The following is a 15,074-nucleotide window of genomic DNA, read 5'->3' as shown; positions in this document are numbered from 1 at the left end:
TAGGATTGGGGAACAACAATGAAAAATTGAAGCATAAAACCGTAGAAGAGGGAGGGCTATAGTGGGTCCGGCGAAGCCTTACCCCGGACTGTAAAGCCAGTCAAAAGAAGAAGAATAATAAAATATAGTTTTGTTCGTAAATTAGTTTTTTCTAGACATCTACAGCAGTGGCGGCCCGTGAGGTAGTGCCATAGAGCCATGGCACTACCTTGCTAATTATGCCAGAAACATATTTTTATCTTCAAAACTTTTTAATTCCTGTTATTTTTTTCTGTGTACCTATTTCTTTTGATCTTCATAAATTATATAAAATATGGCAACTATGGGCGTAATACAATCCCTGCCGACAGCGGAGAGTATTCGAAAGGAGAATCTCCTTCGTGCCGAAGTCAGTACTGGCACGACTAAAGAGAGAAAGATTTTACGAGCATTATATGTAAGTCAAACCGGCAAACAGGTGTATGTTCTCAAAGAAATTGAAAGTGTGTAAAAAAATTTTAATAATCAGCTAAGTGCTTTCAACACATAACGTGCCATCATCAGAGCTTCCTAAAACGACATTTAAGATAAGAGATTTTTTATAAACAAAAGATTGAAAAAACTTACGTCCTCTTATAAATCTTTCATATAAGAGCAATTGTTAAAATTCACAAGATAAATCATGAATACTGGGCAAAAGCCACAGATATCGGGTATAAAACCCTTAAAATTTAAAGTTTACCACATCTAAATTCTATTTTAGTTTAAAATTACAACATGGCTGCGTCAAACCATTGTGAGTTCACGTGAACAGCTGAGCACTGTCATTCATTAAAATGATAAAGAAGGAACCACTAATTTATGCGCCCTCTATATTGGTATGTAAATAATAATTAAAAATTAATTAAATTGAAAATGGCTAAAAAGCCGTGTGTTGGTTAATTAAATTCTAAGTGAAGATACTAAATTTTAAAGTTAAATTTTCAAAATTACAATTATTAATGTTGAAATGAAATGTTAAAGTGTATGTAAGTTATCAAAAGTTTTTAAAAAACAAACCGTTATGGTTTGACCAAGTTAGATGAAAACAAACCAAGGAGAAGTCTCATTTGTCAAGTTCAGAGTTCGAAAGCTGTTATTTTATAAAATTAACAATTTTACCAATAGATTAAGTCAAATCTCAAATATTCTACTTATCTGTAATCAATGAAAGAAAACTCAAGAATACCGAAAAAGTAATGTTCAAAAAACATACAGCAATTGTTGGGTATACTGTATACTAAACCAAAATTATTAAAGAAATTTCTTAAAGATAGGATCAAATTTACAATTTAATTGAATCTGAGTGTTAACACAGTTTTGAGGATTTCTTTTCATTTCTCTACTTATTTCTAGATCTAGAAAAACTATTAAACTTTTAAGTATATTAGTTACCATTCCTATATAAAATCTGAAGCAGAACGCTGTTTTTCGATGTTAAAACATAGTGCTTTAAGTATGCTATCTGCAGAAAAGAATTTTTTAAATTGTATTGATTATTTCATTCATAGGAGATTCTGACCAATAGAAAGCTACAGAAATCTGAATTAAATCGATAATTTTTGATAATCTCCCATCGTTAAGTATATTACGTCAGATGCCTTTCGTTGCTACGAAAAAATACATTCAGTGACATTAATGACAATTAATGTTTTAAAAATTATAAAAGTGATGACTTTCAATCGTCAAATATTTATAAAAACTGTGTTTAATGTAGTATAAGAGCTGGGAGCGGATTTTGTGCGTGATAAGTAATATGGAAAAACTATACGGGGATATGTTGAATTAGTTGTGTACATGACTTTCAGCAACGGCCGGAAACCAGAGTTGGGGCCGAGGGTAGTTATAAGGGGTCAAAGTCGCGGATTTTATTATTTTTTTATGACGCTCATGATCGAGATAGTTCACCAAAATTTGGGAATAGGTAGGTAATGACGTACCTAAGTAAAATCTATGGGGGCTCAACGCTGCGTGGCCGACAAAGAGGTGGGGGTAGGGGTGAATATAAAAAATATAACGGGTTTTTTGCGACGTTCGTGATTGAGATAGTGCACCAAAATTTGGGTATAAGTAGACCATGACATAAATAATTAAAATCCTTAGAGCCGGAAACCAGAGTGGGGAAGGAAGGTAGTTATAAGGCGTCAAAGTTCCGTTTTTATTATTTTTTTTTGTGACGCTCATGATCGAGATAGCGCGCCAAAATTTGGGAATAAGTAGGTCATGAGGTAACTAAGTAAAATCTCCAGGAGTGAAACGCTGCGTGATCGACAAAGGGGTGGGGCAGGGGTGAATATAAAAAAATGTAAGGGGTTTTTTGCGACGTTCGTGATTGAGATAGTGCACCAAAATTTGGAAATAAGTAGACCATAACATAACTAAGTAATATCCCCAGAAGCGGAAATCAGAGTGGCGGACGAGGGTAGTTATAAGGGGTAAAAGTCGCGGTTTTTATTATTTTTTTTGTGGCGCTCATGATGGAGATAGTGCACCAAAATTTGGGAGTAAGTAGGTTATGACGTAACTAAGTAAAATCTTCAGGGGCGGAACGCTACTTGGGATACAAAGGGGTGGTAGGCAGGGGTGAGTATAAAAATATATGGGGGTTTTTTTGCCGTTCGTGATCGAGATAGTGCACTAAAATTTGGGAATAAGTAGATCATGACATTACTAAGTAAAATCTCCAGGGGTGGAACGCTGCGTGGGGGACAAATGTTGTGCCGGGTCGCAAAATAAATAATACACACTGCGACTTTGACCCCTTAAAACTACCCTCATCCCCAACTCTGGTTTCCGGCTCTGGGGATTTTACTTAGCTTAGTCATGGTCTACTTATTTCCAAATTTTGGTGCACTATCTCAACCTAGCACGTCGCAAAAAACCCCTTATAATTGTTATATTCACACCTACCCCCACTCCTTTATCGGCCACGCAGCGTTCCACCCCTGGAGATTGTACTTAGTTACCTCATGACCTACTTAGTCCCAAATTTTGGTGCACTATCTCGATCATGTGCGTCACAAAAAAATAATAAAAACGGAGATTTTGACCCCTTATAACTACCCATATGCCCAACTCTGGTTTTCGGCTCTGAGGATTTTACTTAGTTATGTCATGGTCTACTTATTCCCAAATTTTGGTGCACTCTGTCAATCACGAACGTCGCAAAAAACCCCTTATATTTTTTGTATTCTCCCCTGCCCCACCCCTTTGTCAGCCACGCAGAGTGGCACCACTGGAGATTTTACTTAGTTACGTCATAACCTACTTATTCCCAAATTTTGGTGCACTCTCTCGATCATGAGAGTCACAAAAAAATAATAAAAACGGCGACTTTGACCCCTTATAACTACCCTCATCCCCAACTCTGGTTTCCGGCTCTGGAGATTTTACTTAGTAATGTTATGATCTACTTATTCCCAAATTTTGGTCCACTATCTCAATCACGAACGTCGCAAAAAACGCTTTATATTTTTTGTATTCACCTCTACCCACACCCCTTTGTCGGCCACGCAGCGTTCCGCCCCTAGAGATTTTACTTAGTTACGTCATGACCTACTTATTTCCAAATTTTGGTGCACTATCTCGATCATGAGCTTCATAAAAAAAATAATAAAATCCGCGACTTTGACCCCTTATAACTACCCTCGGCCCCAACTCTGGTTTCCGGCCGTTGCTGAAAGTCATGTACACAACTAATTCAACATATCCCCGTGTCATCATCATCATCATCAGGGCTTTTCATTCCAGGTGGAATGTTTGCCGCTCTTACTTAGAGCTCTCAGATTCGCTTATTGCGGTGAATCACTCCGCATTCCACTTGTATGTTGTCAAAGTTTGTTATATGACTTGGCTTTCGTTACTATTTTCTTCCACTCATTTCGATATGTGCATAGTTCCCTCCAGTTTCTCACTTCCAGAATTTTGATATCTCCCATGACCTGGTCCTCCCATCTCTCTCTGGGTCTTCCTCTTGGTCTTTCAGTTGCCGGTTTCCATTTGGTGATCTTCTTAATCAGTCGGTCGTTTTTCCTTCTTTCTATGTGTCCCAGCCATCTCAGCCTCTGTGATTTAATAAATCTAACTATATCTTCTCCCTTCATTATGTCTCTTAGTTCATGGTTCATTCTTCTTCTCATTTCTCCGTTGTCCATTCTTATCGGGCCCATAATGCGTCTGAGGATTTTCCTTTCGAATATTCTCAATTTTTCTTCATCTTTTTCCGTGAGGCACATTGTCTCAGCTGCGTACGTAACTACTGGTCTGATTGCAACTCTGTATATTTTCAGTTTTGTATTTCTGGATAAGTTCTTGTCCTTCATAAGCCTATGATATCTCCAGTATGTTTTGTTGCCTGTTAGTATTCGTTCCGTTACTTCTTCACTTCTCTTGTTTTGCCATTCACTATTACTCCCAAATATTTAAATTGTTGGACTCTTTCAAAAGTGTAGTTTTCTATTTTGATTTCTCTCATCCTGTTATCTTCTCTTCTAGCGCAGAGGAGATATTTTGTTTTTCCTTCGTTAATTTCTAGACGTCTTTTCCGTGCTTCTTTTGCCAGGATTGTTACTGCTTCTTTTAATCTTTCCTTGTCTCTTCCCATAAGAACTAAATCATCTGCATATGCAACTATTTGTGTTGAGGAGTGGGCTATAGTTCCTTTAATTTTGCTGGCCTTGACTGTTCTTTCTAGTGCTATGTTGAACAATGTGGTTGACAGGGAGTCGCCTTGTCGCACTCCTGTTTCTATTGCAATTGATTTTGTGCTACCTTCTTCTGTTGTTACTTTGGCTCGAGCTCCATCCATGGTCATTTTTGGTAATCTGATTAATTTTGCTGGTATATCTTGATTTTTCATTTTAATAAATAATTTGTTTCTTCCAATACAGTCAAAGGCTTGTCTGAAGTCTACGAAGAGGATCTGGAGTTCTATGTTGTGTTCGTGGCATTTTTCGATTGTTTGTGTAACTATGTGGATCGCATCTGTAGTGGATCTGCCTTCTCTGAATCCTTGCTGGTAGTCCCCAATTTTTTTCTCTGTGAATTGATTAAGTTTTTGTTTGATGAGGGCTGTTAGAATTTTATATATTGTACTCAGTAGAGATATTGCTCTATAATTGTTACAGTTTGTTACTTCTCCTTTCTTAAATATTGGTATAATTCTGCCTTCTTTCCAATCCTCGGGCATTTCTTCTGCTTCCCCTATTCTAACTATTAGGTTATAGATGCTTGTTAATAACTTTTCCCCTCCGTTTTTATATCCCCGTATAGTTTTTCCATATTACTTATCACGCACAAAATCCGCTTCTATCTCTCCGACTTTTAAATTTGTTTGTTAAACGTAATTAATAGATTATGGCACATTGTTAATTGTAAAAATAGATTTAATAGTTGAGTAAAAAATGTAAAAATATAAAAAAAATATCTGTAATCCCATCAGGAAAAAACGACCTGGATTAGTCACTAGAGGCCAGGTCATATGTATAAATAATAAATAAATAAAAATAAATATCTCTCCGACTAATGGTACTTACATAAATAAATTACAATAAAATTTTGGTTTTGAACAGTTTTATTCATGAAATAATCACAACAAATTGCACTCGACATCTGAAATTAATATAGAATTTTTGCTCTCGTGACACTTTGACATAAATTAAAACTGTCAAAGTGTCACTCGGGAAAAATTCAGTAATTGCAAAGCTCTTGTGCAATTACTACTGATAATTTTAATTATAAAGTCATTGAACACTTTGCAACCAAAAAATAGAAGAATGAACTTCATATATCGTAAACTTTAAAAGTGACATTACAAAAATTTGTGTATGTGTGTGAATAATGAAATAGTATTATTTTTATAAATTGGTAAATAGAGACTCAATCGTAATAACAATTTTCAAGCACTATCACTATCAGCAGTAAATGCTGGTAGTAGGTTAAGAGGTTTTTATTATTAATTAATTTACGGAACTGTTTTGATCAATGTTGGACAATTACTTGGCACCGCAGAACAATAAACTATAATACATAAGATAAAAGTATCCGCCCATATTCTTTTTTTAGTTTTCGTTGTCAGTATACCTTTTTTTGACAATATCGTGAATCCGTCACTAAAAATTTTGGCGGCTGCCCGAGTTCTGGCACTACCTTCTTAGAGTGGTACGAGCCGCCACTGATCTACAGACAATTAAAACTAGTGTAGCTCTTTACAATAATTTATAGAATTTTATACTCGATACTAATGCTAGCACCAAGTGATGGAGAAGGAGGGATAGAGGAGTAATATCACTAAAAAACTAGGGTTCATATGGCCCGGATAAGAGTTCTGTGTAAGAGACTCTGCCTACTATATAGGTAAAGATGTTGCTTTGCAGCTCGGCGTTGGACCTTCAATAGCTAGAGGAAGAAATCCATGAATTAAATTCACCTGGTCCTTCTGGTTATCATCTGTTGTGATCGACCTTTAATATTATCTTTTGAAAAAAATTCATGCTCTTAAAGGCGTAAGACACATATGCAAGGTCGAAACTGATAATGACTGGTATTAAAAAGAAAAAGAGTGAACTGAACAAACTAACAAAATGGAAGAAGAAATGACGATGGAAATCATTGGAAAATTGAGCAGTGACCAAAGCGAAAAAAGCGAAAGAAATTATACTCTTTCTTTATCCTAATATTTGGTTAGCAGCAAAATAAGCATGTATTGTTATTTCTTAGTTCTGTTGAAGTAAGAATATTTTGTTTTATGTTTCTGATTGAACGTATATGAGTAATTAATTAATTACACATTATTATATTCAAAAACATTATTGGAAAAAAACTGTCAACTATCAACTTTCAATTATGCATATATGTGGTTTGTATAAAATATGTTTATCATTTTTTCAGTGTATATTGATAAGATTTATAACGAAGCTTCCTTTTGTGTACATCCAAAGGATATTGCCTGCCTAAGATATCAAATACATTAACGTGATGACATGGCGCAGTCTAAAAGGTGATCCGACCGAAGCGTTAACACGTTTCCATACGAGTAATCTGTGGCGACAGCTGGGATCGTGACCAGAAAACGGCATTCCGTCTTGTTAACGAAATTCGGGAAGGCCCCTCAACTCGAATTAGGTAGGATTATTTGTATCGTCTTATGTAATCAGACGAAAATGAGATAATAAGACCAATGATGTAATTCATTTTGCTTCATGAAATGTTCTTTTGTATCTTAATACCATTCTGGTAGATGAAACTAGACAACAATTTTTTTAGTTATTTAAACAAATCCTTTCAATGTTTAAACATTTTAGTAATAAAGTAGGTATATTTATGTTAAATCAATTTATTGATTTAAACGATCATTTGATCCAATAATACTTAGTAACACCCTATTTAAGCTTCCTGTCCGCAGAATCTATACGTGAAAATCACCAGCAGATACTTCGGAGAACATCGTAAAAAATCAAGTAGATTTCATCGGTATACCAATAAGATACGGAAAAGCAATCAAATCTCCAAAAACATATCCAGGAGCCGATGTGTCAACAGACCATAATCCAGTTGTAGGGAAGCTCGAAGTAAAACTGAAGCGTGTCAAGAAAAAAGCTTTAAGTGAGAGAATATACATTAGTAAACTAAAATTATAGGAAAAGTGCAAGAATCCCTACACAAAGGATTAAACAGGATAAATAATGAGAATATATCTGAAGTAAAAAATGGTATGAAATTGGGCAGGCTATATAGACAACATGTGCGCAGCTATTGAAGCAAGAAAAAGTGAAGAAAAAGGAATGGATGACTGAGGATATCCTTGACATGATGGAGGAGCGACGGAAGAACAAAAACAAAAATGAACCAAAGTATCGAGAAATATACTAAAAAATATGAACAAAAATCAAAGAAGATAAAGAGGAATGGCTGTCGGAAAAATGTAAAGAAATGGAACAATATGAAAACAAATAAGATTACTAAAACGTGCACAAGAAGATAAAAGAAATGATAAATAAAAGAAAATACAACAGCGCAGCAACGGACATACTTGACACCGACGAGATATTGATCTCAGAACCAACAAAGATTCTAGACACATAGAAGCAATATCTTGAAAACCTGTTTGCTTCAGACCGCTATAATAATTAGTCGATTGAAATCACCGAAAACAATCCTTCCATTCTCAATTCAGAGGTAAAAAAAAGCAATATACTCCCTCAAAATTAACAAACCTCCAGGGCCTGACAATATTCATGCTGAAGTGCTAAAACTCTTATGCGAAACGGACAACTCATTCTTAGAAGCCCTAACCATTCTTTTTAATAATATATATGACAGCGGCAGAATTCCGGAAAAGTGGTTACAGTCAACCTTCGTGGCCATACCTAAAAAAACCAAACACTAAATTGTCTGGCCAGCATAGACTAATAAGCATAATTAATCATATCGCCAAAGTCTTCACCAAAATCATTATATAACAGAATCTACAACAAGTGTGAAGCGGAAATCAACGAGTCACAATTTGGTTTTAGGAACGCTTTGGGCACAAGGGAGTCAGTGTTTTGTCTGCAAGTATTGGTACAGAGGTGTAGAGATATGAGAAAGGATGCCTACATGTGCTTTGTAGACTACTCGAACGCCTTTGACAATGTAAGACATGATCAACTAATTGGAATTATACAAAACATAGGAATTGATGATAAGGACATCCGAATTGTAACAAGTTTCTACTGGAATCTACTGGAATGGTGACAGCAAGGGTAAAAGTCGGCAATGCATCCACAGGGAGCATTGATATCAGAAAAGGTGTGCATTAGGGATGTGTTCGTTCCCCTCTCCTTTTTAATATGCACTCAGAACAAATTTTTAAAAAAGCACTGGATGAAGCAAACGAAGGCATTAAAATCAATGGAGAATTGACAAATGTCATCCCATATGCGGACGATACAGTCGTAATTGCCAGTAGTATCGATGAACTTCAGTATCTTATGGACAGGGTACAAAGAGCGAGTGAAGAAAGAGGACTTAACCTCAACATAAATGAAACAAAATGGATGCTGGTCAGCAAAACTCAAAAACCTGCCAGACAATTGAAATAAAAAACCATTTAATTGAACACGTTGACTCGTATATATACTTTGGAACAATCGTCAATTCGAAATGGGATCAAACAACCGAAATACGATCTAAAATTGAAAATGCCAGAGCAACATTTAATAACATGAGGAATATATTCATCCATTTCGACATATCTCTATCACTAAAAATACGGCTGCTAAAATGCCATGTATTTCCAGTCTTGCTGTATGGCGCAGAGGCATGGAAACTAATCGAAACATTAATGAGGAAGCTGGAGGCATTCGAAATGTGGGTGTATCGATGTATTCTCAAATATCCTGGACGACTCACACCGCCAACGTAGAGGTGTTGCGCTGAATGGGAAAACAAAAATAAATCTCTTTCACAACTAAAAAACGGAAACTTGAATACCTCGGTCATATTGTGAGACATGATAAATAATATCACATACTTCAACTGATAATACAGGGTAAAATAGAAAGCAAACGCGGACCCGGAAGAAGAAGACACACATGGCTTCAACACTTACGTCAGTGGATTGGACTGACATCGATCGAGTTATTCAGAAACGCCGTAAACAAAATTAAAATTGCTATAATTATAGCCAACGTCCGCAACGGATAAGGCATATGAAGAAGAAAGATATCCATTCTCACGCCTATTTGGGGAATCGTTACATTTATTAAACAGAAGGTAAGGCTGAATGTTGGTCTATTGTAAAGCTCCCGCTAAAACTGATTTTGTCCATAGTTATTAATACTGACCACAACAACTAACACTTTTGTATGGTTCCATTCATTATTTATTGTCTCTGTGTTTATAAGAACCGGTTACATGAAATGTTTTGATGACATTACCTATTTTTCTCTTCATCTTTCCCGTAGATAATATGAATAAATAAGTACCTAACTGAACATCTAGAGTATCTGACATTGTCCGCACATTTTTTTCTTCTTCATCTTTGGTGTTCTTTCTGTTTGTTAAATTATTTTCTTGAAATAGTTGTTCCACGCTTTCATCTAAATTTTTCTGATCGCATAACTTTGTAGTTCTTCTTCTGTTTCAATGTCAGACAGGAGTTCCTTAAGAGCTGTTAAATCGTTAAGATCGATCCTCGAAGCCTGCCGAACATAGCTTTATGACCACTTTTTAGTTATTTCTATATGCAGACAACTATTTTGATTGCTTTAAAAAAATCTAAACCGTTTAGAATATTCAGTTATGTTTTGGCCAAACAACCATGTAACCAACATGTCTCTTATATCTTAGTCCGATCTCTCTACGGATCCTCGACTTAGCAACAAATGGCGAGGTTTTCCATGGACCAATTTTAATTCGTGCCACATTGCAGCAGATAAGTCTAGAAGTCATGGTATCAAAAACAAAGTGCATGGAAACAACTCGGGTAAAATTTCAAACGAAATGCACTCATACATATAACTTTGAGTGGGCAAAAATTTTAAAGAGTAGACCATTTCAAATATTTTTATGATTACTAATAATTGCAGAAAGAAATAAAAACAGCGATGAGGTAACAGCGAAAATTTCACTTAAAAAGAAATACTTGTACAGCCTACAGAATATCACAAAGTCAAAATTTGTATTTATTAATTCAAAAATAAAAATATACACAACAGTTATGAGATTTGTAGTAACGTTTGCATCAGAAACATGGACTTTGACTAGTGAACAAGAGGAATAACTTCTTAGATGGGAAAGAAAAATTTTAAGGAACATATAAATATCGACCTATACAGGAGAATCGGGAATGGAGTATAAGAAATAAACCACGAAATAAATAGACTAGTTAAAAGACTGGTGGTCATAAAAGAAACATGAAGTAAACTGTGTTGGTTGAGACACGTAGAAAGGAGGGATAAGAGAAATACAAAAAATACTTAGAAAAGAATTAAACAGGAAGAGACCAAGAGATAGGCCCAGAAAGAAATGGATAGGTAATATTAATGAGGATTTGAAACAACTAGGAATACAAGAATCAGAAAAACAAGCAAAGAAAAAGAAAAACATGGACAACTATAGTCAAGCAAGCAAAATATACACGACATCAAAAAGATCTTCTCAAAAAAGACAAAGTAGGAGGTAATTATTTTAGACATAACGTTAGAACTTTTAAGGGAATTATGCGTGTGGATAGCCTCCACATCATTAAAACTTTAGAGCCTAGAAACTCAAACTACCATGGCCCTCCGTGGGCCGTCAAGGGTAACAAATGACGGTGATGACATTTCAGCAAGCTCTTTTAAGATGCGGTTGGCAAATTTTCTACCGCTGTCGCTTTGTAAAATCATAGATGCGCCGAACAACCAAAATATATTTAATACATGATAGGTAGCTTCTTTGCTTTTAATGCCCATAGCACAATGAATTTTGTTTATGGTCCTGATACTTGATTATTAAACGAGAATTTTAGTCTGTCTCACTTTGCATGTAAATTAGATCTACTTTTCGTCGCACATTTCTTTTTTAATTAACACTGCTTGTAAACTAATAAATAATTCACAATTATTTAACATGTTTACAATATTTTCTGTTCAGTTTAGAATCCCTATCTAAAAATTTCTTGATGATACGAAATACCGCAGCTCACCATGTTCCTCCACCATGCTCTCTATGAGCTGTCGAATTCACCAATTTTTGAAATATCACACTCTCAATCGTAGTCTTTGTTTCGAAGTAGTAATTGTATAAATTATATTATATTGGAAGTGGAGTCACTGAAGGTGGATATGAGCTATTACCTCCGATTTCGTTGAACCTCAATCGATTTGCATGAAAATTGGTGAGCAGTTAGAGGATATTTTAAGGAACAAAGATAGTGCCAACTTACGCTTTTACCCTGGGGGTGGATGCCACCACTTCTCGGGGGTGAAAATCATTTTATTAAAAATAACCCCATAATTCGATAGAGGGACAAATTTCAAGCAAGATTTGTTATATAAAGTTATTAAAATAAATCAAAACTTTTTGAGTTATTAAAGATCAAAGATTTTAATTTTTCTTGAGAAAAATGCATGTTTTAACCAATTTTTCATCAATAACTCAAAAAGTGTAAGTTTTTGCAAAAAAGTTATTATAATCAAAATTGAAGCTAATAAAAAATGAAATAAACCCCTTACTACAAAAACCTTTTAATATTAACTAAAAGTGAGTTATAGGTAATTGAATGTATATTTTTTTTTGGCGAGTAGAAAACTCTAAGTATTCAAGTTGAAATAACGGGAAACCGATGCATTTATAACATAAACTTATTAAACATTTTTCAAAGTACTTAAAAATATCTATTAAATTAGACCCCGAACATGTTAATAGCGTTAAAATTTATGCTCCAAATTTTTTTTAAAATTTATCTTTTAAAAATTTTTTCGAAAAAAGTTATGGTTTTTTTTAATAACTCTGTTCGTGTTTACGATATCAAATTCATCTAAAGACTGTTTGAAATTTAATTCCAAGTGATTTTTAAGCTCGTTGAACCTAATCTTTTAAACCCCTCACTTTTTTAAAAATAAAAGGTTAAATGACCCCGGTTGTATGGTTCCCACAGCAAAATTTAAGATTTAAACGTTTCTGTCTCGGTTATTTTTTACCCTGTAGAAATAGTAAAACATGTAAAATATTTGGCACAGAGAAAAGTAAAATTGGGTTATACAGGGTGAGCCATGAGGAACTGTACATACTCCTATCTCGTATAGAGGTTCCTATGGGGAATAACAAATGACCATTAAAAAGTGTCTGCTCCCATTGTTTAATAATATACAGGGCGAGTTTCGCATTTTGACAGAAATTTGTATTCGTCATAATTTTTGAACGGTCAGATCGATGTGTCTCTTGTTTTGGTCAATCGTTAAACTATTAGCACCTAATCAACTAATTTATTCAAACTAGAAAAAAATCAGGTCCGGCTTTAAAAAAATTAGTTCGTTTGGGTCTTAGAAAAAATTTCACCCTGTATAAGCTTTTTGAAAACTCTAAGAAGAATTCTACAAATTAGACAAATAAGCAAATAAAATGGCATATTTATTTTTTTCCGCACACGATTACTTAATTTTTTATAAAAAAATCAAATTTCACTATGAATTAAAAGTTTGGTAAAGTGAACCATAGATTTAAAAAAAAAAATAACTTTTATTACAAAAATTAATTTTTTTTACACAAATAAGTAATTTATGTTACCATCTAATCAACTGATTTATTCAAACTAGAGAAAAATCAGGTCCGGATTTAAAAAATTAGTTCCTTTTGGTCTTAGGTATACGCTTTTTGAAAACTCTAATATTAATTTTACTAATAAGACAAATAGGCAATTAAAATGGCATATTTATTTTTCCCCCACACGATTACTTAATTATTTATTAAAAAATCAAATTTGTCAAAATCGGAATTTTAACCTAAAAATGAAAAAAAAATGAACTCACGGTTTAACTCGCTATAACTCTGTTCCATTTTAATATTTTTTTTTCTGAAATTTTTACAGCACATACCTCTTACCATTGTGAAGACTCTGAAAATTGTTGTAGACTTTCAGTCTTCTTCTTGTAAAAGTTGCAAACTTGTAAATCGCAAAAATTAAGTGGAAAAATTTAAAATTTATCAATTTGATCACGTCTATGTTAAACTATAGAGTCCAAAAGAAGTGTTACGGGAAGTTTTAGATCTAGACGTGTTATAGAAAAAAAATGGTAAAACTTTTAATTTTAAGAAAAACGTTGTTTTTGTAAATTAATATTTTTGTAAAAAAAGTTAATTTTTTTAAATCTATGCAAAAACTTTCCAAACTTTTTATGCGTAGTCAAATTTGATTTTTTAATAAAAAAATAAGTAGTCGTGTGGGGAAAAAATAAATATGCCATTTTAATGGCCTACTTGTCTTATTTGTAAAATTCATATTAGAGTTTTCAAAAAACGTATACAAGGTGAAATTTTTTCTAAGACCCAAGCAAACTAATTTTTTAAATCCGGGCCTGATTTTTTTCTAGTTTGAATAAATCAGTTGATTGGGTGATAACATAAAATAAATATTTGTTCAAAAAAAATTCATTTTTGTAATAAAAGTTATTTTTTTTAAATCTATGCTTCACTTTTCCAAACTTTTAATTATTCATAGTCAAATTTGATTTTTTTTTATAAAAAATTAAGTAATCGTGTGGGGAAAAATCGTGTGGGGAAAAAAATAAATATGCCATTTTAATTGCCTATCTGCCTAATTTGTAAAAATCATATTAGAGTTTTCAAAAAGCGTATACAGGGTGAAATTTTTGTTAAGACCAAAACGAACTTATTTTTTAAATCCGGGCCTGATTTTTTCTTGTTTGAATAAATCAGTTGATTGGTGGTAACATAAATTAAACATTTGTTCAAAAAATAATTAATTTTGGTAATAAAAGTTAATTTTGTTAAATATATGGTTCACTTTACCAAACTTTTAATTCATAATCAAAATTGATTTTTTTATAAAAAATTAAGCAATCGTCTGCGGAAAAAAATAAATATGTTATTTTAATTGCCTATTTATCTAATTTGTAAAATTCATATTAGAGTTTTCAAAAAGCTTATACAGGGCGAAATTTTTTCTAAGACTCAAACGAACCAATTTTTTTAAAGCCGGACCTGATTTTTTTCTAGTTTAAATAAATCCGTTAATTAGGTGACAATAGTGTAACGATTGACCAAAATAAGAGACACATCGATCTGACCGTTCAAAAATTATGACGAATAAAATTTCTGTCAAAATGCGAAACTCGCCCTGTATATTATTAAACAATGGGAGCTGACACTTTTTAATGGTCATTTGTTATTCTCCATAGGGGCCTCTATACGAGGTAGGAGTATGTACAGTTCCTCATGACTCACCCTGTATATAATTTTTTACGTATATTGAGTATTTTTGGAGTTATTATCAAAAGAATATGAGAATTACAATAATTTTAAAAATTATAATTTTTTTAAATCATATCTTTTTTTCAAAAATGTGCATTCTA

Source organism: Diabrotica virgifera, chromosome 2 (assembly GCF_917563875.1).
Source record: "Diabrotica virgifera virgifera chromosome 2, PGI_DIABVI_V3a".
NCBI lineage: Eukaryota > Metazoa > Arthropoda > Insecta > Coleoptera > Chrysomelidae > Diabrotica > Diabrotica virgifera.
This window is presented reverse-complemented; position numbering follows the sequence as displayed.